General features: G+C 39.5%; 1 protein-coding gene across 1 annotated transcript in view; it reads left to right on the forward strand.

Moving 5' to 3' along the window:
* The window catches only part of LOC147012319 (uncharacterized), a 118,209-nt gene that overhangs the window by 95,349 nt on the left and 3,403 nt on the right, over positions 1–19,457 (forward strand). The gene's annotated exons all lie outside the window — the stretch shown is intronic.

A 19,457-nucleotide genomic window follows, 5' to 3' on the forward strand; every position in this document is an offset into this window, starting at 1 on the left:
AAATATCTTGTGTTGTACTGACTCAGATGTAAGGGTGATTTTCTCAGCGGCATTGTGACCAGATGACCTGACTTGGTGGCGCTGTGATTAGAGTGTCCACACTGATTATAGGAGGTTGACTTTTCAATTCTGACCCTGGCTGAATTATCTCGAACACTGTAAAAATGATGCATGGGTTTCTTGGCATTAAGAGAGTGGTGCACGAGGAAACACACGGTTGGCATTGCATGGGACTGGCGATTTCTCCCTAAAATGCCCCACTGACTGCAGAGAGAAAAGCAACACCATTAGATGGTGTTGCTGGCACTCACAATGTTATGGGAAGTTATTCCCCTACCCCCCCTCCCCTTCCCCAAGGTAAATGGTCGTGTTTGTCTCTTGTTGAGTGTCAAGTCCTGTCTTGTCTGTTATCCCTGCATGATTGTATGCTTTGTGTGACAGCTCTTCCATTTGTAGCAGTAAAATGTATCATTTACTTGTGCTGATAATTTTGCGCATTTTTTCAATTTGGCAATGCCATGAGCCGCGGAACCTATTTTTATCCACCGATTGTAAGGCGGCTCAAATTCCTCATAAATTCTGTTTTCTGCACATTTTATATACACACGCATTTACGTATATGTGTATGTATATGTATATTAGTAGATGATAAATGGGGTTTCTGGGACGCCTATTCAAATGAATGGGGGAAAAGAGGAAAACTTTCTGACTCAAGCACCAAATGTCCAAAATAGGAGACTCATTTTCTCCCCACCTATCCCCTTCCCTCCCATACAAGCAAATGTAAAATTGAGACTGAAAGATTGAAAGAGAAAGCACTTCTTCCCCCCCCCCCCCAACATAATCACAGTCCTTTTATATTTTTATTCCACTCAAAGAGCGAACCAACAAATATTTGCCCATGTTCTACTTTAGGGAATAACTTAATTTTCTTACAACATTCATTTCCATCAAGTATATTCACAAAGAATAACTTGGAACTTGGTTCATGGTTTAAGTGTCTTTGTTGAGCAGAATGAAATGATAAACTTCTCTTAATGCTCTTATTTGACCACCTCTTGAGCCACATATCATTTTGAGATTGTAGAAAATTGTTTTTCCATTGTTCAATTGATAACCATCAAAGTTTTCAGTCCATTCAAGGATATTTTTTTTTTCTTTACATCCTCCAACTTATTTATAATTAAATTTATCCACTTATTTGTTTTATCTACTTTTACCCTGGTTATTTCTTCAATAAGACTTATTTAATGTCTCACATTCTTTATGTTTCCCATTTAAATACTAAGGCTGATTACATCTCCACTCTTTGGTTTGCTTATTGCTTGGTTCTATCATTTATAAATCAGTAAAAAGACAGCAGTAGTCCATTAAAATTCCCAACCCAATATCTTAACACTTATACTTATAACCATCAGGGAGACGATTGATTCCATTCACCAAAATATATATTTTATCATCAAAAGCTCCTAATGCTTTCTTATTTATCTCTTCTGTATATAATTGATGTTTATAACTTCTTATTGTATTCATTTTTCTGTACTCTTCCTTCTTTAAGGTTAAACAGTTGTAATAATGTTTAAAGTTTATTGTTTCCTTTGTTATATTTTTCTTTATTCCCTTTAGCTTCTTATCACACCTTTCAATGTTATTATTATCAATATACGTAAAAGCATAAGACTTTGATCTCAATCCGATAAATTCACTCATGACTTTCCCACCCAATTCATCTTTAAACTTACCAATGACCTTTTTATTCTTTGATGAAAACGACACATCACCTGACTTATAATTACTTGTAATATATATATATATATATATATATATATATATATATATATATATATATATATATATATATATATATATATATATATATATATATATTATCCCTGTGTCGTAAGAGGCGACCAGGGTTGCGTCAGGAAGGGCATCCAGCGTAAAACATGTGCCAAATCAATATGCGGATCATACGCATGATCCGCTGTGGCGACCCCTAACGGGAGCAGCCGAAAGAAGAAGAAGAAGAAGATATATATATATATATATATATATATATATATATATATATATATATATATATATATATATATATATATCAATATTATCAATCATATACATCATTTTTCTTAATTTCCAATATATAAAACTATCTGTATCCATATATAACAATGACACATTATCCTTATACTTTGATTTTAAATTATTATAGTAATTGTCATATATTAACGACTTTGACAAGTCAAGAATTGATGTTCCTATATAAATAGGTTTATCCATTTCAATACTCTCTTTTTTTCAAATGAATAGCACAAATGTTCTCTGAAAACACCTCCGCTCGCTCAAAACTTGGTCTATTAATTAACTTTGAAGCCTGTTTGTAATATGTAGCAAGTCTTATGTTTTGTCGATTCCAAGCATTTTCCATAGTCTTTCCAAATACAGCAGAAAACTTTCTGTATCATTTAATATAAGTAGTTTTTCTGTAGATTTACCTTAAATTTATATTAAATGACTGTTGGTAATCACTTAACCATTCTTTTCTTGGACTTTCTTTATCAGGGGCAGAAGGTAGGTCTTTATGTTTGTGATGAAGTTCTGGATATTTTAAATCAACCTCAAAATAATATCCAATTCTTTTTGGATATCCAGCTTCATCCAATTATTTTTGAGAGGAGACAACAATGTCTTGTAAAACTTTTTCATAATGTTTTTCTTCAACCCATTTAATTTTTACATGAGGTAAAGATTGAGACAAAGCCCACCCATACAAATTGTTCACATCATAATACATCAGGTAAGAGTTGTCCTCATTCTTATTATAATCAGGAAGATATTTGTTATTTGCTTTAGCATATCTCTTGGAACATACTTGAGATATTCCTCCTCTTTTAGCCTTCTCTATCATTAAAAGGATATCTATATCACTGATTAATTCCAAATTCTGTTTTGTCATTTTTAACATAGCACTCCAAGCCAAACCCAGTGCTGTGTAATAGTGAGCGGGGTCTAATCCAGAATAATTTTTATTATGACAGAATGTTCTAAAAGTTTCAAACACATCAGCCATAACAATACATCAGTTTTAAGATACAAATCTTGATATTCTCCAAGATTCTTTATATTAAACTTCTCCCAAACCTTTTTAGCTTGTGTATAATCTCTATCGGAAATATGAGTTTTATTCAACTTGCTATAGAAACTTTCCCTTGAAGGAAGTTGTGTTTCTTTAAACTTCTCAAATTAATCCATGTAGTCATACGGATATATTCCCTTTTGTGATAAGAGATCAATCTCTTCTTGATTTGAGAAATGTGATTTAAGATTCGCTAAGTTTTTAATATTTGTAGTCCTGCAGCGTAGTCTGATATTTCAGATCAATTGTTCAAAATTGGTATACATGTAGAATAATGTATTCCGGACAATTCTAGATATGGAGCCACCCGAGATTGTGCCTTGGTCAGCTTCGGCGACCATTTTCCAAAATGGCCGCCATTCTACTTTTGCGAAATTGGCTATATGCTCTTATTTTCTTATTGTATTGGTGGTAGATATAAGGAAAGTGTAAAATTCAGTAATTTGACCATGAAAAGGTGTATTCAAATATTATCAGCCAGTATTTTCAGTAAAAAAGCCATTATTTGATTTGTAAATTGCTGCTCTCCTGAAACTTTTCGCTGAAAAGTACCCATTATTGCCTGGAGAACAAGAGTCAAATGATATTCATCACATTCAATGGGTTTGGAATCAACAAAAATTGCATTATAGATTACATACTTTACTCTATTTTGAAAAGGGAACTGATAATTGTGATAATGACAAACTCAGAAAATGTAGTCAAATTATTGCACACTTCACTTTGAAGCGGCTACGGTTTACTGTCTACTATCATTCTACCAGGATACATGGTACACGCATACATCAGTCTAGTACAATATGAGTTTCTGAGCTCAAGTGTACTGGCTCTGGATCAAGAAGTCAACACTTTTACAAGCAATGCGACTTTGCATTTGCACATTCTAAGCTAGGCCGATATCTCAGTCTGTGTCTACTGCGTCTGTCTACTGGCATTCTCCTTCATAAGCACACAGTCCAGTGCATTGCAGATTAGCCTTCTTGCATTTTCAGCGGTTTCTACAGCCTTTTTTTGCAGCTGCACGATACCAGCTCGAAGCAGCTTTTTGAAGCCTCAGGGAGTGTGATCCAGAGTGGTTCGTAGGACCCATCCTCTGTTTGCCGCCAGCCCCAGCTTGTTGGTGATGGAAGCACGGGTTGAGGGACCAAGACCTGCCCCCAGACATAGCCACCCTGGAAGACTGATCTCTTCACATGCTGTTCCAAAGCATCGTAGGTAGGTGGGATGCGCTGGACGGAGTTCCTCTTCGCGAAGAGTTTCTTTCTAGCCTCGTTGACGTCCGTATATGGACTGGTGCAGTCATAGAGGAGCACCACAAACCTTTCAATGCAGTGCATTGTGTCATCCTGGATGTTGACTGGCGTGGTAGTCAGGGTCACAAGAGAATCTGTCAGTTCTAGAAACGAGTTCCATGTGGCCCAGGCAGATTTCTTCCCATGCCCCACTAATGCTGATACAGTGTCACATCCGGTCATGGCGTGGAAGACAGGGAGGGCGTTTTGTATTTTCTGGGCAAACAAGGGACTCTGCTGTGTCCTCCTGGCATATGGCACACAGTTCCCAGTTTGTGTTGGATGGGCCAACAGATGCACGGTCCATGGAAGAATGCACTAGCTGGAACTTCTTTGACATGCTCACTCCCGCTCGTGTTGACTCCGCTCCTGATGATTATCACTTCATATTCTGCAAAGACACAAAACACCTTGTTACCACACCAATCCTACTTACTACTACTACTACACCAATATTATCAATTACAACACCACTTCCACCACTACCACCACCACAACAAAATACTTCTGAACCTGTCACTGATGCTGTGTGCGAAAATGGATTTTCCCATAAAAATGACCATTTTTCCCCAATACAATGGTTGGAAATATAATAAATCAACACAAATGACATTTGTATTGTTTTCCTTTGTAAATGCACATCACATGGAGTATTTATCACCTCTGAGAAACCTACAAAGAGAATAACAATGACAGATATCCCATGTTGTTAAAGTAGATTGGCAGCCATTTTGGAAAATGTCCGCAAAAGCTGACCAAGGCAAAATCTCGAGTGGCTCCATATCCAGAATTGTTCAGAATACATTAGTCAACATATGTACCAATTTTGGTGCTTTTATGAAAAGTCGAACAATTGGTTTGCTATGCTGCAGTACTATTGATGCTGTGAGATAATGGATTTGCCATAAACTTGTATGTGTCAAGAAATCTGATATGGTTATGGGGGATGTATGAATTGTTTTTGTGAATGAGATGTATTTTTGATCTGTGTTAGGAATGGCAGAAATATCTCCAGATGTCTTTGAAAGTTCATTTATAAATAGATGTATGTCATAGTGAGCGTTGTTGTGAAGAAAGACAGGAATAAAGTTTGGGGGCTTGTAATTAAGATTACAACGGAAATGAGCTGGACCTCTATATTTTCCAGTAAGATGACAATGATCCCGAACTTTGGCCTCTCCCTCAATTTTCTCCTTACAAATATGATAGATACTGTTCTTTCTAAATTCCTTTTTCTCTCCCTTTGTTAATGACATTAGTTTATAGGTTTTAACCATTATTTCTTTTAGTCTGATGCAGTCTTTTTCCAATCGTCTTACAAACTCCTCTGAGGCATCTTCTCCTCTATAAAGTTCTAACTTGTATTCATCACCAACAGATGATTTGATATAATAACAGAAACCACAAGGAGTATGTTTTTGATATTTATTTGTGTATGATTTATTTGGATTTGGAGAAACAATATCTATCTTTTCAATGATACTTTCAAAATCAGCATATATCACAAACGGATGTTTTATAGATTTGTTAAAATCTTTGAATGGTACGTTTGAACCTGCTTTTGGTAAATTGATTACGGTTGATTTATGATTCCCACAATATTTTGAATGTTGATTTAATCGTTCTTTTGTGTGAAAGGAGTTGAGACATCTCTTACAAGGATACATTTTACATTTTCTCTTGTATAGTTGTGATTTGGTTAATCTTGATAAATTTTTGATGAAAGCATAATGTGATTTTTCCTTTGAGGTGAAGTAGAGAAGGTCAATGTGTGTTTCATCATTTTAATTGTTGTTTGAAATTTTTAATATCTGAACTTTGTTTGTATCTGTTAATCCATATGCATTAACAGATCGATTATTCATTTTCTCAAATTTAGGAATATCTCTCAATGACATTGGAAACTTTAAATCTTTAACATTCAATATATTCTCGTATTTCTTATAATGTTCAACCTCTTCAGGTTTCCATTGTGGAGGATGCAAGTGAGCAAGAACAGACCATAGAAAACATTTATTATCTTTGTTGTGAATTTTAACAACCACTTTCTTAAGTTTTATCTCTTTTGGTAAATCAATATAAGAAGAAGCTTGAAGAGGATCTGATTTTAAGATGTGTATATCTAAAAAGATTATTTTTGTAATAGCAAATCCACGACCGACTACAGTGGTATCAACATCTTGTTCTTGTCTCTGGAGTTCATCGTAAACATCACATCTTACAAAATCTTGAAATGATGAGATAAAGTGAGGGTTTGTCCTCGTATAGGGAGTACTCTCAAGTCCCGAATAAGCGTGCATGCACGCTTATTTTTTTTGAGGTGAAAATCCCCCCTACACGGCCTCTATTCGGGTCTACATACTTATTAAAAAATCGTTCTTGCCACCCTCAGGTCATATTTACACCAGTGGAAAGAGTGAAGAGATATCTGCCGATCGTAGTAGCACTGGAAAGGATGCATTCAGGGATCGTAAGCGACAGTACACCCTCGAAGAGAGAAAATCGCTTGGAGAACTTTGTCATAAATTCAAAGTGGACTTCGACTGTGAGTACGCAGCAGGAAAGTTGATGTATGATAAAAAGAAGAAGAAATATGTACGGCCTCTCCCAAAGGAGGGGTTCATCTCGAGAGCTGTCCGTGAAAAATTTATATCGTTAAAAAAGATGCCATCATCAGATCCTCGATTTAGAGCGGCTTGTCAAGTAGCCGGTCGTGCCTATCATCAGTTTGGAAAGAACGAAACCGAGGTTGCACTTTCCAAGAAGTCGTTTAGAGCCCCTGGTGCTGGTAGGAAGCAGATAGCCCCAGAGGTCCGTCAGGCTGCATTCGAGTGGTTCATCGATGTCCGAGGAAGTCTGAAAGGCAGGCTTCCAAGGTCTGTCTTCAAAGCAAAGTGCCAGGAACTGTACGAGAAGTGGCTGATTGCGCAACCTGAAAAGCCACAACAATTACTAACTTTTTCCAACCATTGGATTCTTGACTGGATGAGAGAATACCGTGTAAGCCTTAAAAAGCCAGATAAACGTTTCAGTCTCTCACGCGACGAAAGAACCACAAGGATCATAGAATTCTTAAAGAACATCTGGCGTGTACGGTGGTATTTTACCTGCAAGCATGGTAAAGAGCCAGCCATTCTGAAGGGGGACCAGATGCCATTACACAGAAATGAAAGCGCTGCCCAAAAAACAATGTCCTTGAAAGATGAGTCAACATATGTGAAGGAAAACTACATGCTGTCAAGGGAGAGAATCACCGTCTTCACTCAGGTTTCGACTGACGAAAACAACAAACTGCCCCTTCCAGAGGTTGTTTTCAAGGGAAAAGGTACGAGAACGAAAATCAATGCCCCGGCTGGAATCCACGTGCAGTGGGCACCTAAGGGTTCGTATCGGTTGGACAACATGCTAGAAACCATATCGCACCTGCCAAACCGGTTCAACATGTTCACCGATAAGAACTTCGCCATATACGTGCTCGATGATTATTCTGTCCATGTCACAGACAAAGTTAGAAAGGCGTTGCTGGCTCGAGGTTACATATTGGTGGTCATCGGCGGAGGAATCACTGGCGACGTTCAAATCAATGATACCCATGTCCATCATCAGCTAAAGTCCTTGTACAGGCATAAGGAATCAGCTCTGATGTTAAGACAGCTGAGAGAAAACCCCAGCAAGATGCCTCAACCCAGCAGGGATGAAATGTTGGAGATGCTGCACGCCAGTTGGAAGGAGCTAACGGTGGATCCAGTGCATGCGATGAAAGTCAATTTCCTGAATAATGCATTCGATGGGTCAGACGATTACATTGTCTCTGACAAACTGTTCAGGATTATTGGAGAAGAGATGTTGAAGTTTCGGAAGGATTTGCTGACATCTACTCTCCCATCGGACATCAAAGATCTGACATCAACCATCACCCCACCGAAGGGAGTCACCAGGAAGAGGAAGGGAGAAAGTGAGGTACCACGAGATGAGGGTGTGGAATTGATGGATTGTGAGGGAGAGGAGTTGGCTCAAGAAGAATTGATGCAAGAGATGGAGTCCCCAGATTCAGATTAGAACGAAAGTCAGACAGACATTGTATCAATTCAAGAAGAACTCCCGTCTACCTCTACTCTCTCACACGAAGCTACAGATGATGAAACAAAAGCAGGCTGTGCATTCCTTGATGACATTGAAGCTGTGATCGACAAACATTCGTCTTCCACATCCGAACTCTTCACTCCACAGTTCAGCAGATTCAAAGCAATCAACGCAAACGCCCAAAGGAGTGTGAAGAAGCGCATACAGATTACCAAAGAAAAAGCGTAGAGTACAGTATGCATCTTGGCATTGTAATGTATGTATTTGAACAATAAAATCCATGTTCTATATTTGTCACATTTCTGGTTTTTCCACCCTGCCCTCTTATTCGGACCTGCACGCTTATTAGACTTTTTTAGATTTTCCACCCGACACACTTATTCGACACTCTACTCTTATTAAAATTTGGAAAATGTTCCACCCTACACGCTTATTCGGGACTTGAGAGTAGTTTCATCACCTTCTCTTACCATATTCAATTTTACTCCCATATAAAACTTAAAAGTTTTCATTTCACTTAATGTGTTTTTAATTATAGTTTCAATACTTTGTTTAACCATATCAACAGCTTCAATGATTGAAGATGGTCCAGGGTCTTGAAAGCGAAACAATCTTATTTTTATATGTCTTTTAAATGCCCCATCAGTGTTTTCAATGGAGAATTTAGTGGCGCCTTCCCTTTCTTCATTGTTCTTGTGTTTGAGTGAGTGAAGGTGTTTATTATAAAAAAATTTTTAGAATATCATTATCACATCTATCACAATGTTTTGTTTCTTGATCAAGTGGAGATATTTGTCTGAAAAGATTGAATTTGTGTTTGTTGGTTTGAAGGTGTTTTTTTATAACATTTATATTCATGATTGCAAACATCACAGTACGTTGTATTCACCATATTGATACAACAAAACTTTGCTTAAAATATAATTTTCTTGATGAAAATTCCGTTTAATTTATAGTTGAATCTGTGCTTAAAACCATTTTATCCTCCAACTTTTTTCACTTAATAAATACAATGTATCAAGTCATAAAAGACAAGTTTCAATCAATCTCTTCATTTGTAAAAGATCCCGGAGAAATATGTCGAGGATGTAAAATTGAATAAAGATAAATATCACAATGATTGGATGAAAACAATTATGGTGAATAATACAAGTTCTTCAATTTCCTTCAGTGGAAGGGCTTTTAGTATATCTGGAAGAACATCAATTAAAGTAGCTCTAACAAAAGTTTCTCCTCTCCTTCTGGCAATATATTCAAAACTAGAAAAAGCAATGAAAAGAAAAAGTATCAAAAAAGAAAAACCTCATGGATGAAGCTTCAGAAAAAAAAGATAAGACCATCTGTAATATGCAAGGAGAAATTTGTATTTTTTTTTTCAACAACCCTAAAGATGTAAATCCTGATGAAATAAAGGATGTTAATATATCAGGTGAAATGACATTTCGTTCAATAGTGGTTATGGACCATTTTAAAATTACCTTTAATATGAAAAATGTAGTAGTTGAATCTGTTAATGAAAAAAAAAACGATATAGACATAGATGGTAATGTTTTTTTTCTACTAATTAAATATGAGTCATGATTCAACTGAAGATTTTGAAGATTATGAGAGTGATGATAATATCTCTGTTGGAACAGAAGGCAGTTATGATACCGAGAGTTTGTGTTCAAACGATGGTTATGAATGTAGTTTTATAGATGATTGTGAAAGCACCAATGAAAGTACTGAAGATGAATTTTATTTGAAGTAAAGTTTTACTTGATAAATATCGTTACGGTTCTCAGAACCGTATGCATACAACATACAGTTGTCCTGAGTCAGTTATTCCATTAATATACATGTAGTTAGGTCCCTACCTTTTGTCTGGTGGGAAGACAAGGGAGTGCGTTGCGATGGGCTGTGAGTTAGGATTAATAAATCATTTTTCCGCTTTTATTTTATTCCCTCCTTTTACGATCCACGGTGCCTTCATCTCGCTTGCTACCCTCGTCTCGCTTACCACAGCGTGACGATCCACGGTGCCATCCTCTCGCTTGCTCCCCTCGTTTCGCTGGCCACAGCGTACCACCATCTACCCAGCGACTCGTTTTCAGAGGCAAAATCCTGACGTTCGGCTGGACACACACGATAAGCTGCACCGCCAACCATCTTCCCAAGGCCAGACGTGGGCGGGCCAGGCCGGCCTCTGGCTGAAACCCTGCTCAGAAAGGCGGACCACGTGAAGGACCGGTCCAATCGGCATGCTTGGCTCGGACAATGACGTCAGGTTTCGGCAAGGCTCTTCCCCGACCTCCGGGTTCTAAAAAGCGCGGACCTCCATGTGGTTGGTTGGGAAGAGAATTGCAGGTTGTTTGAGAAGAGAATTGCAAGTTGGCTGGAAGGATAATTGAGAGAGGTTTTTGAGTATTGAAGAAGGAGTAAGGAGGTTTGAAGGAGAGAAGGAGTCATTGAGAGTGAGTGTTCCTGCCACTTGTCTCCGCCGACACAACGTCGAACCGCCCCTTGCTTCTCGATCAAGCCTCCTGTCTGCCCCCGCCACTCTGTTCCCTATCTACGACCTCGACAAACGGCCTCTTGCCTGGTCCTGCCTGCTGCTCATCTCTCGCTGCCCTTTGGACTCCGCTCTTCTCCACTCGAGCCCCTCCTGCAGACACGGTCTCCACACATACGGTTGTGGCCAAACAACTCAACCATTGTCGGGTGCCGCACCACAGAGCATCCCTCCCCCGAAACGCTCAGGTACCGAGAAACTGTAACCTCAACTCCCGCCCTCCCTGGCTGCAAAAGTCCCTTTCACCATTGGGTTTACTTTGTCTGAGAGTGTTGGCGCCTGTCCGTTAAGTAAGCCTGTATAAGATCTTTTATTGTTGTGATTGTTGCTTTATTAATCTCGCCTCAAGTCTGCACTGTGTCTGCTTTGTAAGTTGCTTGTAAAATTGCCGCACCCCACACCTCTCTCATCTTTCCCTGCATTACACCTAGTCCGGGCACCCTGTGCTGAAAAAGGTGGTAACCCGAAACAAATTACAATAGTTTTCAAACCTGTTTTTGATGATTCCTAATGTATTTGGGACTATCCTATTAAAAATCTACCAAAATCTATTCAGTGGAACATTTTTTTTTTGAGAAAACTTACCCCCACCTGTAAAATTCAAAAATTTGAATGTGTCGAAAATGAAAAATAACAAAAATGTGTTTCAGTCTTATAAACAATAGTTTAATATACGACAGGAGCATCAGATATTTGCACTGGAAGTTAAAAACATAATCTAAACCTATAGAAATACTTGATATGGGTCAGAATGATTCCACATTCGTAAAATTGGCGGTGACCGGGCTCCGCGGGCGGCTGGCCACAGTACGTACCGGTAACAACATTTCACATATTGAAGTCTCGCGTTTATAAAAATTTATGTAACTTTAAACAGTACATTATATAACGTAGTGTTGCACATCAAGTACATCTGTATACACCATGGTTAAACAATCACAATTGAAGCTGAATCTGTTGTGAAACATCGGGAGGCCACGGCCATCTAAAACTCAAATTAATGCTCTGTTGGGTCTTCCTCCGAGTCTGTGTCAGCCGACAGTGAAATGTTTGCACACACCCCATGACATTCACCGCAGGCCATGGAACAATCCAATCCATTTTTTCGGCAGATACATCTCAAACTGTAGCACCCTGTTTCACAATTGCACCGTATCACTTTCAGCCCCATTGATCTGGAGGTACTTGGTCACCATGGCCGAACCACACTTGAACCTGTTGATACACTCTGAGGCTGTGATATTTAGCTCCAGCTGATGTTGGAGGCAGACTGCACGGCTGACTGCCTTTCCTGAGAACATATGTACCACTGTGTTGTCAGCATACACTACTTCCAACAGCTCCTGAAGGCCTGATCCACTCATCAGGTGGCCAATGGATCCCATGAAGCTCATTTTTGTGTGGAAGCCTCCCAAACGAACGACAGTTGGTTCCAATTCAGGAAGATTCCCTACCATTATTTTGTGTGCCTTCCACCATAACGGTTGATCAAATGTCACCACTGGGTATGCTTGGTACTGACTTGCATGGGAAGATATGAATTTTCATGTAGAATAAATGCAGGTGAGATCGTTTGGATCCAAATCAATCATGGGGAGAAACATGACCGACGACACACCAGGATGTTCTCCTTTGTGGATGAGCTGCATGAACCCAGACCACTGGGGTCTTGGGACTTTCAGCAGCAGCGATGACTTCCAAAGTAGATCTACATCTGCACATGGTTCTTTCGCATTTGGGTTTGTTATTGGCTGGTAGAGGAGAGACTGGAGGCTATCTCTTTCTGAGAAGAAGTGCTGAACATTTATCCGTCCAACAGAAGCAATATCACCAGATGTGACTTTCACTCTTGGAATGGTTCTTGATGATTTTGTCCCGGGTGTCACCATAGCAATAATTCCCATACCGTGGAACGTACCCTTGCCGTCAATACTTCTTACATTTTGGTCAACATTGTCAGCAGAATATTGTATAAATTGTTTGCACTGAAGTTTTGAATCTCTGTGCCATGTGCAACTGAAGAACCTCTTTCATACTTCTTCACTTCACTTCACTGTAAGAGCAGGAAAACCCACGGTGATATTAGGAATCCACCAAAATTTTTGATTGGAAGTGGTGGTGCATTTGAACACCCAAACCAATTTGTAATGGTGCCAGAAGGATACGAGGCCACGTTGCCTGCATGATCGCTTGTCCTATTGAAGCAATTTTGGTGCTTCGATCTTTTCCACAGAATATTGTGTTTAACAACTGCTGCAAGGATGGTGGCACGAACTCCAGTGCTGTTTCTGTTGATATTTCGGCAGCAGTGGGATAGGTGTTCCTGGTCTGATCAAGGTCTTGTATGTCCTGTTTTATGAACTTAGCTGCTGCTTCAATTATGTGGGTCTTCTCATCCTTTTTGTCTTGCATCGTTTGTTGATGAAAATTATGTAGGATTTTGGAAGCGGTGGTGTGAAATGTTACTACATTTTGTTTGCCATTGATCTCTGTGATGGTTATTCTGTCACTGAAATGTTTTTTTAGTTCAGATTTCATATGTGGAAAGTTGTACGGCTCTATGTCAGTATCTTGGAGATATTCTTTCATCTTGCTTATCAAATCGTTGATGGTTACCTGCTCGTCATCATTGTTTTCAAGATACTCTACTACTGCTTGAAAAGCTTCGGATTTTTTTGAGTCCTTGGGTCTGCCACTTCCACTGATTTTCTTGCATTTTGCAGCTCTCTGCTCTATGGCTTGCTGAAAAACGATTGGCACTTGTTTCCCTGTTCTAAAGTTAACACTACAAATGTTGTGATATACTGCATCTGCAGCAGGCAGGTCTTGAACAAAAAGCACCCTACATCTTACAATGTCAGCCCATTCTCCCTTGAACTCATCACATGCCTTCAGTATTTTGTTCTGGAAATCCATTGTTCTAACAGGAATAAGTTTATGTTCTGATTTCTTGCCTTTGTATACATCTGGACAACCACACAATACACAATCCTTGTCATAACTGAATGTAGTTTCTTTCGATCCAAGTGTGTGCTGAAGATGTTGATCCTGTTCACCAGAAAGTTTACCTTTGTTGTGATACAGGATTGATCTTGGGTTGGCACAGTCACTTCTGCACTCCACATGGACAGACTGGCCAGCTGCGACTGTTATATCTTTGCCTCTGGCTTCGCTGGCTTTCAGGATACCATCACATCCCTTTTGTGTTAATGAAACGGTTCGCTCTCCACCTGACACTTTTTTTGGCAAATTACACAGTCATCCATCTTGATGTTTCACTTCAGACTTTCTGCAAAAAAAATCATCAATAAATCATTACTAAACCGATCTCACACAGTGTAAAACTTGCAGAGCTACACATTTTAAAGAATCATGGTCATGGATATTTGAGTGTTGATCATATTATAACATAAATAGGAGTACATTGGCCTATTTTGTGCTTTACATGACAACAATACAAGTACATCGGTATTGAGGTAAAAATCGATCCACGTTTTTGGCCGGGACAGGGTTTGCACTCTACTGAACTCTTGTTGTTTGTATAAACTGGACTAATAGTGACATTTAATATGACTATATGATTCATCCATAACATTTATAACTCATTTTGAAAGCATTTGGATGTATTTCTGTTGTTTTGTATTTTCACCCCATACAATTTCTGGAATTTAAGGGGGTACGGCAAAACTGTCTCCCTAAAAATATGTTCCACTATTTTTATTTTGGTAGATTTTCAATATGAATCTCCCAGATGTATAAAGACTTGGAAAAATAATGTCCGAAAACTATTTCAATTTGTTTCGGGTATATCCACAGGGTGCCTGGACTAATCCCCAATAAACCTTTGTTGTGCCACTTGCTTTTCCTCGCTTATTGTAAATAAATAATTGTTGTAGAAATGTTCCCAGCTCGCCTTTGTCTTTTCTCTCATTGGTCCAGCATGGTTTGGATCTAAGTCTAACCGGGTCTTTATTCCCAACAATCCGTTCCTTCTAGCTGGTACGTCCTTGGCAGTGCCGCTCGGCTGCATCTGATCCGGAAAGGAGATCCGATTCAGACAAGGCGTACCGAGGACATGGTTCCCCGGTGGTTAAACCACGTGTTTAATTAGGTAACCTGATTCACCCATAGGCGGGAGGACCCTAGGTCACGCGGTTGAGTTATTGGCGGCCATGGTCGGTTAAGCGACCCGCCACGTCACGGAATTATCCGTGAGCGACAGCCTACAATTCCGGGAAGTCTGTTGGGAATCGACGTAGCTTCCCCCACCAAGTCTCATCCCACCCCCTACCCTTCTCCCCCCACACGCACTGGGAGGGGAGAGTGATGAGGGGGGTGGTGGTTGGTCATTGGGGGAGTGCACCTACCCTCAGAATATATAATAAAACAAGATTACAAACATTGAACAAAATCTTCTTTCGCAGCAGTCTGATGGTTTGCGATTTTGAAACTCGGTCAACATATTCTGTTCAAAACAAATAGGGAGGAACTATTAGGGTATAAAAAGATGATTATATTATGATATTAATAAATAATAAATATAACATTTACTTCCAGAAGATTGAGTGTCATGTCAGATTCCTCCAGAAGATGAAGTTGTGCGTTTGGTTCATCCAGACACGTGATTAAACTGAAAAATAATAATAATAATAATAATAATAATAATAATAATAACTCGCCGAAACCCCGTCACAGACGGATTCCGTTCATTCAACCATCCACACCAGCTCACCTATACTCGAGGGACATGGACTGGACAGGGCGTGCTTGCCCCCCCCCCCGGCTTCAATTTGCTTACCCCCACCCAAAAATTCAATTACCCCGGCCCTGCCTCCGCCTCTTCACTCCCCGCGCGCACACACACACACACACACACACACACACACACACACACACACACACACACACACACACACACACACACACACACACACACACACACACACACACACACACTGGTCTCTTGATTCCCCGCCCCACTTTCACCCGGCCTCCCGCCCCCCCCGTCTACCCCCTCACATTCAACCCTGCTTAATTCACCCCAGCGCCCGCCCACTCATCCCCCGCCCCATTTCGCGCTTTCAATTTGCTTACCTTGCCCCCCGCCTCTTCACTCCCTGCCCCCGTCTCTTCACTCCTCGCCCCCGTCTCAACGAAAAGTGTTTATTCTGCTTCAGAGATGAAAGTTGACTATTGCCACTATGTGCGATGCACTCTTACAGGTACGAAGTTTCTTTCAGTCCAGGTCACAGTACTGAGAAAAACGTGACGCGACTGCTAGGAGGATCAGAAAATTGGTCCTTCAGTCTTAATATATAGATGAGTCAACACTCGAGAGATATAGATAGACACATAGAGACAGAGGGAGAGAGACACAGACACACACAGACACACACAGACACACACAGACACACACAGACACACACAGACACACACAGACACACACAGACACACACAGACACACACAGACACACACAGGCACACACAGGCACACACACACACACACACACACGCACACATGCACACACACACACACACACATCCACACATGCACAAGCACACACACGCAGACAGGGATAATTTCTCACCTTTGACTCGACTCATTCAAGGTCAGAGGACGTGAGAGGCGTTCTTTCCAGCCAACAAAAATGTCATTCAGTTCTCTTCTGAACGATTGAATGTCTTGAAGGAAGTCATTCATTTTTGCCATTCTTCGTGATATGCAAAGGCCTCCTGTTCCAGATCAGTTATCAACGATGTTCTTATTGCTGGCAACCTGTTAGAAAAAGACATACAATAATTATTGGTTGTATAGTGATTTAATTCTGTATAAAACAACAAATATTGAATGGTTTCAAGGATCTCACCTCTCATCTTGTGAAAACGATTGATTTGCAAGGTCAGAGTTCTCTTCTAAATACTCTATTCTCTGAATAAGACTCAAAATTATCTCAATAAGACTCTGAATAAGAACGAAGTTCGCTTTGACAATAAATAGACTCGAATTGATGACATCATGGGAGATTACACAACAATGGGTTTTTCAGGGTGTGTCTCACATAGGAAATGAGTCGCATTTTTGCTTTGGGCGAGGGAACTTGGATGACTCCAGACTGACTCATTTTAAAACAGCTTGCTTCAAATGATTTTGAGCATTTCTGCACAACAAAGACACTTTAACCAAGAACCAAGTTCCAAGTTATTCTTTGTGAATATACTCGATGGACATGAATGTTTGAAGAAAATTAAGTTATTCCCTAAAGTAGAACATTGGCAAATATGCGTTGGTTCGCTCTTTGAGTGGAATGAAAATATAAAAGGACTGTCATTATGTTGGGGTGAAGAAGTGCTTTAATCAGTCAGTCTCAATCTTTCATAGTCTCAGTTTTACATTTGCTTATATGGGAGGGAAGGGGATAGATGGGGAGAAATGTCTCCTATTTTGGGCTTTTGGGGCTTTGGTCAAAAAGTTTTTTCCTTTCCCCCATTCATTTGACTGGGTGTCCCAGAAAAACCCCATTTATCATATATATATATATATATATATATATATATATATATATATATATATATATATATATATATATATATATATATATATATATATGTACATACATACTAGCGATACCCGTGCACATGCACGGGATAGCAGTACAACATAGCTGGTAGCAGACGACAGACCGTACGCGGGGAATGACAAAAATACGCATTGTGCAAAATGTAAGTGGTACTATGGAACGCCAAGACTTCCCAGCATTGTCGGCATGTCCGCTAAGTGCCACAGCAATTTCATAGGGATTGTGTGACGGCGAGCCGAGTTTTTAGTGTGCAAGCTTGGTATTATAATAGAGATATATGTATATATCTATATGTGTGTATATATGCAATTATGGTTTGGCAGCCATTTTGTTTTTTTTACATAAAAACCTTCAAATATCTTCTCTGAAATGGCTGAACAGATCCAGGCAAAACTTTACAGGTATGATTGCCTATCCATGAGGAACAAAAAGTTCACCTCTGCCATCATCAGACATGGTTTGACAGCTTATGATTTTTTGAAGAATAAATCTTTTAAAATCCTCTCATCCAGAACGGCTTGACAGATCAGGGGAAACTTCACCCACATGTTTCACAAATCTTGGAGATACCAGGGTGTTCAGGAATAATTAATTGGTCATATGGTCTGGCAGCCATATTGGATTGAACAGAAATCTTAAAAAAAAATTTATCTCTTAAACCACTTCATCAATCGACGTGAAACTTCACAATTATAATCTCTGAGTCATGGGGAATATATATGTTTTAAATTTCAACCTGATTGGATGCATGGTCTGCCAGCCAGAATTATTCACTATTTTTAATCTGGGTTCAGGGACTTAAATCAAACTTAGTACAAATATGTAAAATGATGTCATAATGTGGCAAAGCTGTGACTTTGAAGAGTACCCTTACAGTTTGTTCTAAATCACCATTCCAATGCAGGAACACGTGTTTTAATCAAATATTGTATTTTAGGTTGAATTAAACAAAACAACACATTTTACACTGGGAACCTCATTCATGCAAAAACAGTCTTATTTGCCTGATAGAAACGTTTTGAACACACCGACTTGTTTCAATGACATGTAAAAATATAATTCTGTCATAATATGGTGATAACATGACCATGATGATAAGATTGATCGAGGTAATCCATTTCAGCAAGTATTGCTGCAATCTGTAGTGCCAGATTTCCAAATTTTCTTGCCAGAATAAGAAGTCTTTGATTGCATTATTTACCAGATTACAGAAGTAAAAAAAGAAGATTTTGAGAGATGTTTCTTAAAAATCGATAGGCGGTAACAATTTACACACAGTCGATGGTAAAAATAAACCATTTTCCAGCTTAAACAAGAACCCCAATTCTGGATGCGAATCTTAGCATAATGTCCAAGTCCCACTTTAGTTTGATTGAAGACCTCCATCCATTCTACAATGGATGGAGGTCCTTAATGCCAGTCATGAAATCAGAGCCATCTCCCGTGACATATCGTGTGCTTTCGACACATTCTGGCACCCTGCCATGCTCACCAAACTCTCTTCCTATGGTACTCAAGGCCATCTGAACTCGTGGTTTGCAGACTCTCTCCTGTCGCAGCCAATGTGCGGCCCTTAACGGAGTTCTCTCATTCCCCCTTCTTGTCCAGGCTGGATTTCCTCGAGGCAGCGTTCTGGGCCCTGTTCTTTTTCTGGTTTTCATCATTGATCTCTCTGACTCTGGAAAATCCTCTCTATCTCTTTGCTGATGATTCCACCCTCTGCTGTACCATCTGTCATCCCTCAGACCAGCAAGCAGCAGCCTCTTCACTCTCTGCAGATCTGAGTAAAATCACAAACTGGTCCAACACGTGGAACA

This window comes from Eptatretus burgeri, chromosome 15 (genome assembly GCF_056783735.1).
Source record: "Eptatretus burgeri isolate ZD-2024b chromosome 15, Ebu_testis_v1, whole genome shotgun sequence".
In the NCBI taxonomy this organism is placed as follows: Eukaryota; Metazoa; Chordata; class Myxini; order Myxiniformes; family Myxinidae; genus Eptatretus; species Eptatretus burgeri.